Source organism: Eutrigla gurnardus (assembly GCF_963514095.1).
Source record: "Eutrigla gurnardus genome assembly, chromosome: 7".
Lineage (NCBI taxonomy): Eukaryota > Metazoa > Chordata > Actinopteri > Perciformes > Triglidae > Eutrigla > Eutrigla gurnardus.
In genome coordinates, this window is record NC_139921.1 from 13,560,280 (window position 1) to 13,573,081 (window position 12,802).

Below are 12,802 nucleotides of genomic sequence, written 5' to 3' on the forward strand. Positions count from 1 at the left end.
GTTATGGTTTCGCCATTATGAGCTAGAAACATGGCGGCATGTGGTCAGATTTATTCTGGTTAGTCTCTTTTCTGTTCTACAGAGATTTATTACAAGCTGATATTTTTTTGTGTTATTGTCTTTGTGTTTTATTTTTTAAAACAATCTTGAAATACAGAGTCCAAAATGGAGGAAGCTATCATATAAGCTGTGTTGCAGAACCTGCAAGCTTCCAGCCCCACCTAATTCACACACACAATACATTTTGTAATGCCACTTTAAGGTGTGACCAATAAATGTGGAGGCATAGGGCGGTAAGAAAACTTAATAGGGATAGCTGGTGGGCAGGTGAGGAACAGTCTGTGACTACGGGAGTGGTTAGTATACGAGAGGCAGAAGAGGAAAGTGAGGAAGACAGCGATGGCATGCAACCAAACCATGACAATCAAATACAATTAGTGACAAAAGTAATTGCTGGTGTTAGAATAGGCTGAAAAAAAGCTTTTTTTTTTAAAGTGTAAAAATTTCCAGTGTGGTATTGGCACTATTTGGTCCATCAAGTCATAACAGCTCTGTGGGTGACCTGGAATCATTAAAACCAGATGCACACGTGGGAGTGCTGAACAGGACAGGGAAAACAAAGATGGATATTCTAGAGTCAATGATCTGTCTCAGCCAGGCAATCTGCAGTGATGTAGGGTTATGTGTGTGAACGAATGAGGTGTTTTCCCTAATGTGGGCTATAATCTGACCCTTTTGGGAGGGAGGAGCATGAGGAGTGCTGTGGAAAAATGTTCAGTGTAAATTTGGTGTGGAGGTCCATTTTTTTTAGATCAAACAAGAACACACAAAAACACGGCAGTGTCGTGAAAGACTCAAAAGGGATATTTGCAGAAATTGAGGGATGGAAAGGAAATAAAAGGAGAGGATTAGGCAGAACAAGCTTGAGCCATGTGTAAACAGAGTATAGAAACCAGATATGGCCAATCCTAAAGGTAATATACAGAGAGAATGCGTTTAGCAGAGTCCATTAAAGCCAAATGCCTCTGAGGGAACGCTTCTAGCCAGACACGGGCCTCTGATGGAGGTAGTCAAGACACTCTAACTCCAGGTTAGCCGCTCACTCTGAGTAATGGACCAGGGTGTTTTCAGACTCCCATGGCCCCTCGCAAGCCCCGCCGAGCCCCTATGATGAAGTTAGAGAGGCAGCAGGCAGTGCTACAGCAGAAAGAGAATGAGCCATGCCCGTCTCCTGTTGCTTTTGAATGTAATTTCGGATCGTATTGCAGCGGAAGCACAACTGACAGAGGAGGAATCTATTGAATTCAGCTCAGACATCACAATAATATTGAGTCTTGTTTATAAACACATTCAGGATGCTTCGGGAGTATCATTCATTTGAAGGCCCCGGTGCTGAGCACGGAGCTTCCGAGTCCTGAGAGCAACACCCTAAAAAGATGTGTTTGAAATGGTGCCATTTTATATAGCTGCTTTTTAATCGTACTTGGGCTAACAAAAACTAGAAATCTTTTATTTGGTTAGATGTTACTTCTGTATAGCATCTCAATGAGATTTGAATTGTTACATATCCAAATAAGTGGTTATTTGTTTGAAAAACTCTTTCATACATATTTTAGGATAGGAATTGTATTTATTTTTAATGTCTGACAGACCATTTTGTTCTCTGACTGTAATACCTATATTTTAATTTGTGTACAGCCAGTGTTGTGGCGCTGTACATAGGCACAGTGGTGCTTTTCGCTAACACGCTTACAATGACAATAGTGACAGGCTGCTTAGCAGGTATGTTGTGTACTATGTACACTTTCTTAGCACAATTAAGCTGAGGCTGATGGTGGTATTGTTTATACATATGAAATGGACAAAAGCACAATTTTGAACTGATGATGGCAATAGATTAAAAGTTTAGGATAACCAAAGATAGTACAATTGATCCAAAGGGAAGCATGAAATGTGTGTACCAGATTTCAGTGCAATCCATTGCCAAAGCCATTAGACTTCAGTTTAATGAATGTCTCCACATTTCATGGCAATCCATGAAAACAGATATTTCAGTCTGTGTCAAAGTGGCGGGCCGGTCGACTGACATTGCCATCCCTCGACCAATGCTGCAAGTGTGGCTAAAAACAAGTTCAATTAACCTTCATCCGATAAACAAGACAAATCCTCCTTTTCCTTTCTTGTCATTCATTGCATCCCCACGTCTTTCCCTCTGCGGTTAACTAATTCCTTGGCTCGTTCCTGCAGTGCGACGCCATCGCTATTATAATGCCATCATCCCTGCCTGCCAAGTCATAGAGAATGATGTCACTTCCACCCTTGGTCATGGTGGTTTGGGTTTGGCCACTGGTGCATGTGACAATTTGTGGCCTACTAGGAAGCACTGCAGCTTCTAACTTGGCAACCAGCCACGACATCCACACCCTCACTCAGTTCCACAGCAAGACAGCTAGATGCAGCTGAATGTTTTAATTTGCTAGGGAGCTTTTGACTATGCCCTTACTTCTACTTGTGCTCACTCTCATACTTCCATGTTAAATATCCTCCCCCCTCTCTTCTTTTCCCGTCACGCTGTATAGGTCTCCACTCCTGTCATTTACCCAGTGGCTTTGTAGTTGCATTGCGAGGCGGAAAGGAGCCAGGCAGGGCATGGAGCAGGCCCAATGGTAGCTGATGTATGGCTTCTAGAGAGGAAACACAGCACAGGCGATGAGAGAATGTGGAAATGTACGCATGGCACAATGCCCGCTGGGCCTGGCCCACTCTGCACTGTGTTTAGAGGCAGCCTTTCTTCGTTTGCCAGGTGGGCGGGGGATGAAAGAGGGCACTGGGAGGCTGGTGGGTGGACACAGGCCTGGGATCAAACAGCAGAGAGGCAGTGGAGGGTGGTGGTGGTGGTGGTTGTATGACAAGTGGTCAATTGACTGGATGGTTTTAATTCAATCATGATCGTGATAAATTATTGCACAAATTGTCCATGTATTTGCTTGAGCTATTTTCCCCTCATCAGTTAGTGTTCATGAGGCTTCCCCCATCTCTGGTTTTGGAATATTAGCAAGGTCATTAATGAGCCATTGAAGGACCATATCAGTGTTACTTTGTCATTACCCATCGACAATATCAGCCACCTAGTTTAAATAAACCTCTACCATGTTTACCAAAATTGCTTCATTGTTTTAGATATTGTGAGACTTTTTTATTGTTTTTGTTTCGTCCATATTCAATAAACATTACGAATGTATCTGAAAAAGTGTGTCAAGGTTAGCTAAAACTCTATCTAGCTCAAATTCCAGTTCGAAATTCAGTTCTTGTAAGAAACATTCATAACATTGGGCTCGACTGCTCTCTTGGCTCTGTCGTGATTAACAGCTCAAAAGGCGGAACCAAAGTATAAAAGAGGCCAACGATTGACTGAAAGTTACATCTCTAGCTTGTGTCGATTTCAGGCTCGTACTGATACGGCTCAACAGTGGTGCCATAAAATGAATGACTTTCAACTTCTCCCAGTAGGTCTTCCTCGTATTCATACAGGGACATGTGAAAAGCCATCCAGAGATCTTTTGGCAAATGGGATGCAGCCAAGGGAACATGTGTTCCTTAAAAAGAGAGTGTGCTTGTTATTGCGGTTGGCGTACACCGAAATAATATTCTCTTAAGATTGATATTACCGGCTAGCTCCACCCAGGCCACTAAACTGTAAACACCAGACATTAATAGCAAGTGCACCCAGAAACTGCTTAGCTTGGGATGCAGTGGTGTTTGATATCAATGCTCAAATTTTTGTGTTTTTAGTGGACTCATACAGTACTTTTAGATCAAATAAACAACACAGTAATTTTGACATGGTTGAATTACCATGGTTTAAATACCCAGTGGGAAGCAGGCAGAATTACACTAGTATCCTATGGTCCTTAAAAATGACTAAAAAAAGTTGCTGTTTCATTTCCTACACTCAACATTCAACTGAAAATAGATACTGCGCTCCTTATCCTAGACGAAAGACAGTTGTTCATGTGATGTATTAGTGTCATGTTTTAAATTACTACTCCATGTGTACTAGCAAAGCATATTGCATGAAATATGCCACTTTTCCCCATGACCAATGTCTAATTTGCCAGTCACCAGCATCACTGTCCAAACTCTTGTAACTGGGTGGTAAAACCCGGCATGTTTGTGTTTTCACTTTGGTTGTTAAATACCTGTAAAGTTTATTTCATATGTCATTTGTTGATTTATTTTGATTGTGCCACTTCTATTTGTTAAAACTGTGAAGGAGATTGTAAATGTTTCGCCACAGTCAGTTCTTAAATATGGTCACTAGAGGGCAGCATTTAGCCTGGGGATTTGTTACTGCGCAAAGTGCATTATGGGTTTTGTTTTGTTGCGTGTGGACCACGGAGAGATTTCAGCCAGGAAGGACGGTGATGTGATGCCATTGTGTGAGGAAGAAGGTAAAAAACGAACAAATTGTGTTACATATCGCTGTATAAAACCCTTAAATAAAGGTACCTGTTGATATTTGTAACTGATGATTGTATTTACTGTTGATCTCTGCGGATTTTGGGCGCGAGTCGCAGATGCACTAATGTTCAATGACATAAGCATGCTAGCTAGTGTAACGCCGTGAGGTGTGATGTTGAGTTTGAAAGTGAGCAATGCTGTTTTAACTACAGTTATTTTGTTTAGAGAAAAGACTAAAGACTGGTGAAGTCTATGGTGAAAGGTCCACGTGGCACTAAAAGTCCAAGATGTAAGTGCTTTGAATTCATTAAGTGACATTTTGACATTATCTGAGGTTTGTGATTTTGATATGTATGTGTAACTGATTGCGTCCTTCATTTGCAGTCGTGGCCACTGTCTTATTTTATCACGTTTTATCGTACTTTATTTTATTGTATTTTATTTTAAACAGCACCCTCTGTCAAGATGTGGAAAATGGTGTTCAACAAATAAAACTAAGCCTACAAAAACCCCAGAAGTAATTGTGTCCTGTGTGGCATCAAATTCCACGGGCTACACTCTGATTCTGCATACTGTATTGAGGTTGGGAATTTCACATACTTTCAATGTGACTAAGAGTGGGGGTAGATGCTTTTGTTGTCCTCGTAGTGTCTCATTATCCAGCGTTTCCAGCTCAGGCGTGTGGGTTCTCAGTGGGGAAGCCCAGCCCAGAAGTGGCGGTGAGGATGGGACAAACCACCCACCACTCACAGTCTCTGGCCGGATGGGGAGGGAAGAAGATGACACTCGTGATTTGGAGGTTTGAGTCTGATTACTTCCACTTGCGAGGGACTTAACTGTCCTCGTTGGGAATGTGGTCCCTTTGCACCCATGCATGAGGACACAAAGAAGGAAAATTAGGTATAAATAGAAAATAAATAAGAAATACAGCCATGAAGAATGCTGACTGCTGACATTGCAAAACAAGATGTCAAACTAAACTATGGATGAAATTAGGGGTGTTAATCTTTGGCTTCAAAGTGATTCGATTAACGATACAGTAGTTGGCGATTCGATTCAAGGACACTTTTTTTTTGGAACGATTCGATTCGATTCTGTAAACCACGATTCGATTCAGTAACTTGTAACCAAAATTCTATATCCATGAAATAAACATGCAATAATGCGAGTGAGACTATCTGTATTCTTCCGAAAGATGAAAAAAATAAACAGACTACAGAATTACTTATTTAACATATTTATTCAATAAAAAAGTAGTCCTGCATAATATTTTATGCTGAATACAAAAATGTAATGCTCAGTGCTCAGGAACACACACATACAAGCGATTGCATGATTCTCCTAGTGGAGAGAATTTTTCCTGCCGCCAAGTGCCCAACATTTTCTTTTGTTTGTTTAAAATGTGCACATTCCAAAAGCACTTGATGTTAAAGTGGTGTTTCGGGGGGAATAACATGTACGACAGAAATGTGAGTGACAATTTGTGATCAAAACCAGACATGTTTCATAGAGACAACCATAGTTTGGAATACATAATCAATGTAATTTTTGTCTTACTCTGCTATGTGCACTTATACCCTTCCTCGACTGCTTTCCCTTCCCCCTCATTTACAGTTGAATGCAATGACTTAATTGTCTCAGTCGTTCGTGTTCTGGAGCGGAGGAGCCTTGCCAGTCGTCGTGGTTATAATAAAAACGAATCATTTCAATTTCCTTGTATCTTATTTCATCCATATACTTTAATCACAGTCTATGGGAGGCGCCAATGTTTCCCCATGAGTGGCTTCTGCTAAAGAGAGTAAAAATTCAGAGCGGACCATTTTCAGCTGGCACTTGGGCAGAGACATCCATACTACTGTATTTAATGACTGTGCTGGAGTTCAAGCGATTAGAGCTCATCTTAGAAGAGCTGCATGCCCTTTTGATCTTCGAATCCTGCAAATGAAGTCAAGGGGAGAGACAGAGACAAATCACCTGCGGTTTTGGAAATCATTTAGAATGGACTGGCTTTCCAAACTGATAGGGGGTAAAAGAGGTTTGATCTTTGCTAGATCTACTGCTTCAGAAGAAAGAGAGATAGAGAGATTCTTTCTGCGAGTGTGTGGGGGATAAAAAGAAAAGAAAAGAGGTTTGGGTTTCCCAGTAGACTAATAGGCATGAACTCTCAAACTGAAAAAAAAAATGCAACACTTAAACAATGTAAGCATGAGGCCCGCAGCATGTGGACGACTGTGTTCGCTAAACTGCCTGGCACTGTGGCAGTCTTGGGCCGGTGAAGAATTATGGCCTTCGTCTGTTTCATTAATTAACAGCCATTCAGACAGGAAACCAGAGCCAGGACTCCAGTCTGCTTTCATGTCTCATCCCATTTGCCTGCAGAAACCTCATTTTTCATTATTTACTGTATCACTTCCAGACTGATGATCATCAATAGTGAGTAAATGAAGGGGGTGGGTGAAATCATTTTGGAAAAGGTTTGAAGTCCATTTTGCTGTTGAAATATTGGCCTGTGGTACGTGTTGTTAGCGAAACCCTCAGTGGGCTGTCACAGCGTGACATTAAAAAAGCGGCCCTGTACAGCAACACGTTGAGGCGTAACAATAATGAACCTCAGGGACTTTGAGAGCAGGAGGAAAGTGGATGCAAGTGTTTTATGATCTGGCAGCGCCGTGGACAAAGCAAATAATCTCCAGACACAGAGGAGCAGGTAGTTTCACTTAACCTCTGCTCAGGCTGAGTGCCAACTTAACTAGAAGCAGATGGCTGCAGAGCACTCAGATAGCAGGCAAGAGACAGAGAGAGATTGAGAATTACTGACTGACCCACCAATTAAAGATTCTTGACAGTGCTGAGGTGTAAAACAGCGTCCAGCCTTACGACACTGTTACCCTTCATTAGCTGGCCCTTTATATACAAGCCTATTGCAAACAGTTACTCCAGTTACCCTGGCCACACAGCAAGTGGTAACACACAGAAGACTTGAGGATGTCACAACTCTGACTGGTGCCTCGGTGTACCTGCATGGTTAAATGGAGGAGAGAGTATACATCTCGTGGACTGTGGTCTGCCATTTACTGGATGTCTGTGGCCTGTGGCTTTGTCTCCCTCCCATTAGTGTGTTTTGGTGTTGTTCGCATGCCGACTGGCCCTACGGTAAATGCTCCTTGTCGGTCGACCACTCCTGAGGGCACTGCAGCCGCAGAAACCCCTTAGAGGATGTAAGATGTATGAGATGTATACATCAGGACAAGTGAGAGAGTGTCTGTGCAGGCCAGGGATGCATGAGCGTACATACATATGCATGTTTCATGACATGTGATGATATGGTGATATGGAGTGTATGAATGTTCCGGCAGCAGTGACCATTCATCTCAAAGGCCTTGAGCTGCCTGCCGCACTGCCCAGCTTAACTTCTCCTCGCGCCAAGCACCACTATCAGGTTCCCCCATGTGGTTCCACTTAGACCGCCAGGGGCTCCAGCTACAGTCTGCAGACAGCCTCTCAGGCCACAGGGCCGGAGCGATGAGGGGAAGGCCCCACTGACTGGATATGTAGCAGGCTCAATAACCCACATCATGGCACACACCTCATCGCTAGCAACTAGTGCCTCATGGCGTCTTCGGTGCCTGACTGCCCAGAGTTAATGTGTCACTGCCCACTGATCATTACTGGGCTACTTTTCTTACCTAGAATAATAGGTCACAGAAAGGCAATATGACTATTATAATTTATTTTAAGATTAATGTATAAATTAAATTATCAAAACAATCTTCAAATGATTGGGATGTAATTTTTCTTTAATGCAGCAGCAAAATTAAAATTCAGAGGAGACAATTTGTTTGAGTTATGCTCTATGAGACCGATGCATATTTGGTGGTGAAATTACAGCTTTGGTATGACACACCCTTCTCTATATGTTCCCAGATCTTTCTCCCTCAGCAGAGAGTAAAAGCCTGTCCTTCTGTCTCAGCGTCCCTCCAACCCGCATTGCCCCCTCCTCCACTAACAGCCTATCACTGTATATTTTTATTGATGAGGCTTGACAGCTCCCCCAATTCCAATATAGCTCAGACATTTGATACATGCACCCCACCATTAAAAGCCAAAAAAGAAAAGAAAAATGTAGTTTGGTCTCCCTTTCTCAGTCCCGAGACTCCACTCCATAACAGCAGGCCCTAATTTCTCTTTCCAGTCATGGAATATGATAATTTTCTTATTTGCAAGAAATATCAATTGCTCAAGGCGGACACATAATCATTGGGGAGGAAAGGAGAAGCTACCTGTGTAATGTGCTTAACAGGCTAACCCATTTAGCCGCAGGCGCTGTTTGAAAATGAGAAAGTGCTGATGGTCAAAATCAATTTTCCCTGTGTCCAAATTACTCCCTGCCCGGGTTAGAATTTCACCTAAATGGCCAAACCTTAAAACACTGATACTAATTCTATCATATTAGAGCCTGGTCATATAGTTGAAGTTATTGCTAATGCTATTGTGCTGTATTTATTGATGTAGTGAGATGATTTGAAGGCCAGGGAGCAGAGAGTTCTGTTGCTTCCTTTGTGTGTGTGTGTGTGTGTGTGTGTTGATGCATATCACCTCAATGCATTCATGCTAAGAAGCAAGAAGCAAAACAACATTCAGAGTATTATTATAGCGGCAACTACCATTTGCTATGTAAATATATAGTGGAGTAATGTCTAACTGAGCAGATAAAAAAGTGACCCGCTTCACTAAAACCCTAAAATAAGGCAGCTTAATTTATTTTAAAACCCAATATCTATTTATGAAGTAACAACTTGTCATCAATCACAAACTTTATGAACATCAATGATTTCCCTCTTTTAAATAGGCTACATTTCTTCAGTTAATACCATTCGTTTTTAGCAGATTAATTTTCTTCCTTAACAAAGTAGGGCTTCAGAATTATTATTTTTTAGTGCTAAAGCTCCAGAATATGTGTCCACATTTCTTTCTTAGCAAAATATTGTGTTGTTATGGCCTTAAAAAGAAACAGAAATGTGCGGAAAGAATGCATTTTACTGATGGAAAGCAAAAGCAGTTTTTCCTTTGATAACAGTTTTTTAATAACAGTAAAATAAGATTATACCCCAAAAACAAACAAAATAAAGAGAAAACATACGTTTTGAACTGTAATAAGCGCATGCAAGACAGACTGTGCATAGACTTTACAGATGCATTTTTCATACATGCAGCACATGGTTTTTGTTTTGCAATCATTCTGTCGAGGACAGAATTGGCATCTCTTGATCTAGCACCCTGGATGCACTCCCTTCTTTCAATGTATTGGGTTAAAAGTGCCTTTTTTGTCTTTTATTTTGTCTTGAATTTTTTGGGGTCATGGAGCACATAACCTATGCTGCACATGCACAAGAATTCCAAAGAAGTTCTCCTGTAGGTGCAGCAGCATGTTCTCTCATCTCCCCTGTCTGAGAGTGAGTGTCTTTGTGTGTTCGTCTGTGTGTGTGTGTCTATCTGTCCGTCTGTCTGTGTGGGTGAATCTGACTGTGTTTTTGTGACATTAAAGGGACTTTATAGCTGTGGGGTCAGATAGGCCCCCAAGCCCCTCTGTGTTCCCTTTTTGTGGAAAGCTGTAATGGAAATTGAAATATGATTTTGCCTTTTTTTTTATGTTTGGCTCACTTTGAGAAAAGCCATCAAATTTCAAGTTGAAAAACTGTTGTTAAGACGGTTTTCTCTGAGGTGTGGGGTAATTTTTTACTCCAAAGAACCGACAAGGGTTAAAGGAGAAATCTGGTCATTTTTGACCCCATTGTTGTTGTCCCCAGGGTCATCCCGACTTATTAGAAGCAAAAAACCCAACAAAAATTTACTTGACCTAGCCCGAGATCTGTACCTGCCTGCCAGCCTTCCAGACTCGCTCCAATGCTAACCCATAGGGGCAAGTTTTATCTGCTTTTCTGGGCCTCAGAAAATAATCCAAGACCTATGCAACACAGGTTGGGTCCTCACGAGACACGACAGCGCTCATTTAGCTCAAATAGTGTGGCGAAACAACATAAATATGTGTTTTTGCATGGAGTGACTCACCTCAAATCACCCCATAGCCATTAGTAGTAGAGTGCCGGGTGCGTGCTCGTCCCTCCCACTCACCTCAGAAACGAAAATGTTTTCCCCAGTAGTTTTGATTTTGTATCCATAAAGAAATGATCGAGCAGTGGCGTCGTCATGTCCATAATAAATCCATGAAGCTCAGGGTTGCCAACTCTCAAGCCCTGGGGTGACACTCACGCTTTCACCATCAATCTCACGCTGTCACGCACACGAACGAAATGTCACAGCAACATAAAAAAATTCTGTTGATGTCTAGCAGCTGTAACGTCTGCATACAACATCATCACAGCAGTATTCTCTGATCGTTGATTCGCTGAAAACCATGCACCTGTATTCTCTGATCGTTGATTCGCTGAAAACCATGCACCTGATACATCACAGTTGCCTGTGAAAAAAAGTTCAAAACATAGGTTCGGTAGGGCTAGGTAGCTGCTAATTGTTAAATAAAAGGCTCATGGTGCAAATTACATTTTGTTAGATGAGCTTGCTGAAAAATTTCAAAAGAAAAACTGATGATGGACATGGAGAGGAGAAGAATCAAGCAGAGCTTCAGCAGGTAAGCTGGTTGTTAACAAAAAGAAAATTATTACTCTAGGCTACCTCTTTATTAAAGATGGACAGTGTGCCTATATGTAATTTTAATGGAGATGTCATGCCATTGTGAGTAGACTACCATGTCATTATAAGGTTGCAGCCTACCTTTGTTTTAGATAGAGCAAAGAGTGGAGAAAGTCAATGATGTGGTGATACTTGATGATGAGGTGCTGGTGGAGGAGGAGGAGGAGGAAGATACAAGCACAGTTCTCACAGTCAAGAATAAGAAAAAGGCAAAATCCGGGGCCGCTCCTTACAATTCCAAATTTAACAGTGCCTGGACTAAAGAATTGTTAAAAAAAATTGCCGCGTGCGCCCACTACCATTTTCCAGAGTCTCACTCCAGCCAAAGTCCCAAAGTTGGCAACCCTGTGAAGCTGTTATGTCCATATGTATGACTATGTTACAACATAGCAATGATTGCTTACAGCTAAACAGCAGCCCATAGCCAAAACAATGCAAGTCTCGCGCAAGTTCCCGCCTGAACGCAAGTTCCCGTCTGAACGCCAGTTCCCTTCTGAATATAAGCAGATAAAACATACCCCTATGGGTTAGCATTGGAGCTATTCTGGAAGGCTGGCAGGCAGGTACAGATCTCGGGCTAGGTCAAGTCAATTTTTGTCAGGTTTTTTGCTTCTAATAAGTCGGGATGACCCTGGGGACAACGAAAATGGGGTCAAAAATGACCGGATTTCTCCTTTAGGAAACTCTTTGCCATTATGTGTTAATTTCAGTGAACATGTACAACATGTAGGCTACAGCACACACATTTGATAGATGAAGTAGCCTAACAGCTAGCAGCTGGTTAGCTTAATTTAGCAAATGGAATATGGAAACAGCCTGGCTTTAACATAATTCACTTCCCATCACCTCTAATTTCCCAAATAAACATATTCTACTGGTTTGTTTAATCCATAGCCAAGCTAGCCATTTCCCCCTGCTTCCAGTCTTTATGCTTAGCTAAACAAAGCTAATTATCTCCTGGTTCTAGCTTCATATTTCCATATGTTTTTATAAGTACAGAGATATGAGTAAGTATTGATCTTCTCATCTAATGCTCAGCAAGTAAGCATAGTTGCCCAAATTTAACAGTGACTGTGACAAAGCATTTTCTCTGGCTTCGATCCTCTGGAACAGCCTTTGTATAGATATTATATAGCAGCATAGTCTATATCAAAACAGCTTCTGAAGAACTGCTTGTACAACACGGCCTGTCTTTTATGTTTTGTGTCATTTGCTTGGTTTTCTAGAAAGGTGCTACAGGATTTAAATAAAGTTTACTCACTGACATGGATCACCCAATGGATTTCTACCTCAGTTCTTCCAATTATGAATCCAGCATCCCGACAGCTCTTTCCAGTAAAATATTTTTGGACGTTAACAGCTTCTTTTGAACTCCGTAAAACTGGTTTATTTTATTTTTTACGCAATTACAATATATTTACTGGACTTTTTCTTAGAAAGTTAAATTAACTGGGAGGCCTAGTTTCACAGTATTAGAGTCAGGAATGAAAGTGTGTTGCAAGAGTACATCATGTCTGTAAAAGTCTCAACACCTCTTCTTTCTTCTCACAAAGCACATTTCATTTTTAAAACCACTGACACTAGCTTATTAAGAGCTTGCTTGAGGAGTTGGGACTTTGCTTGAGACTTA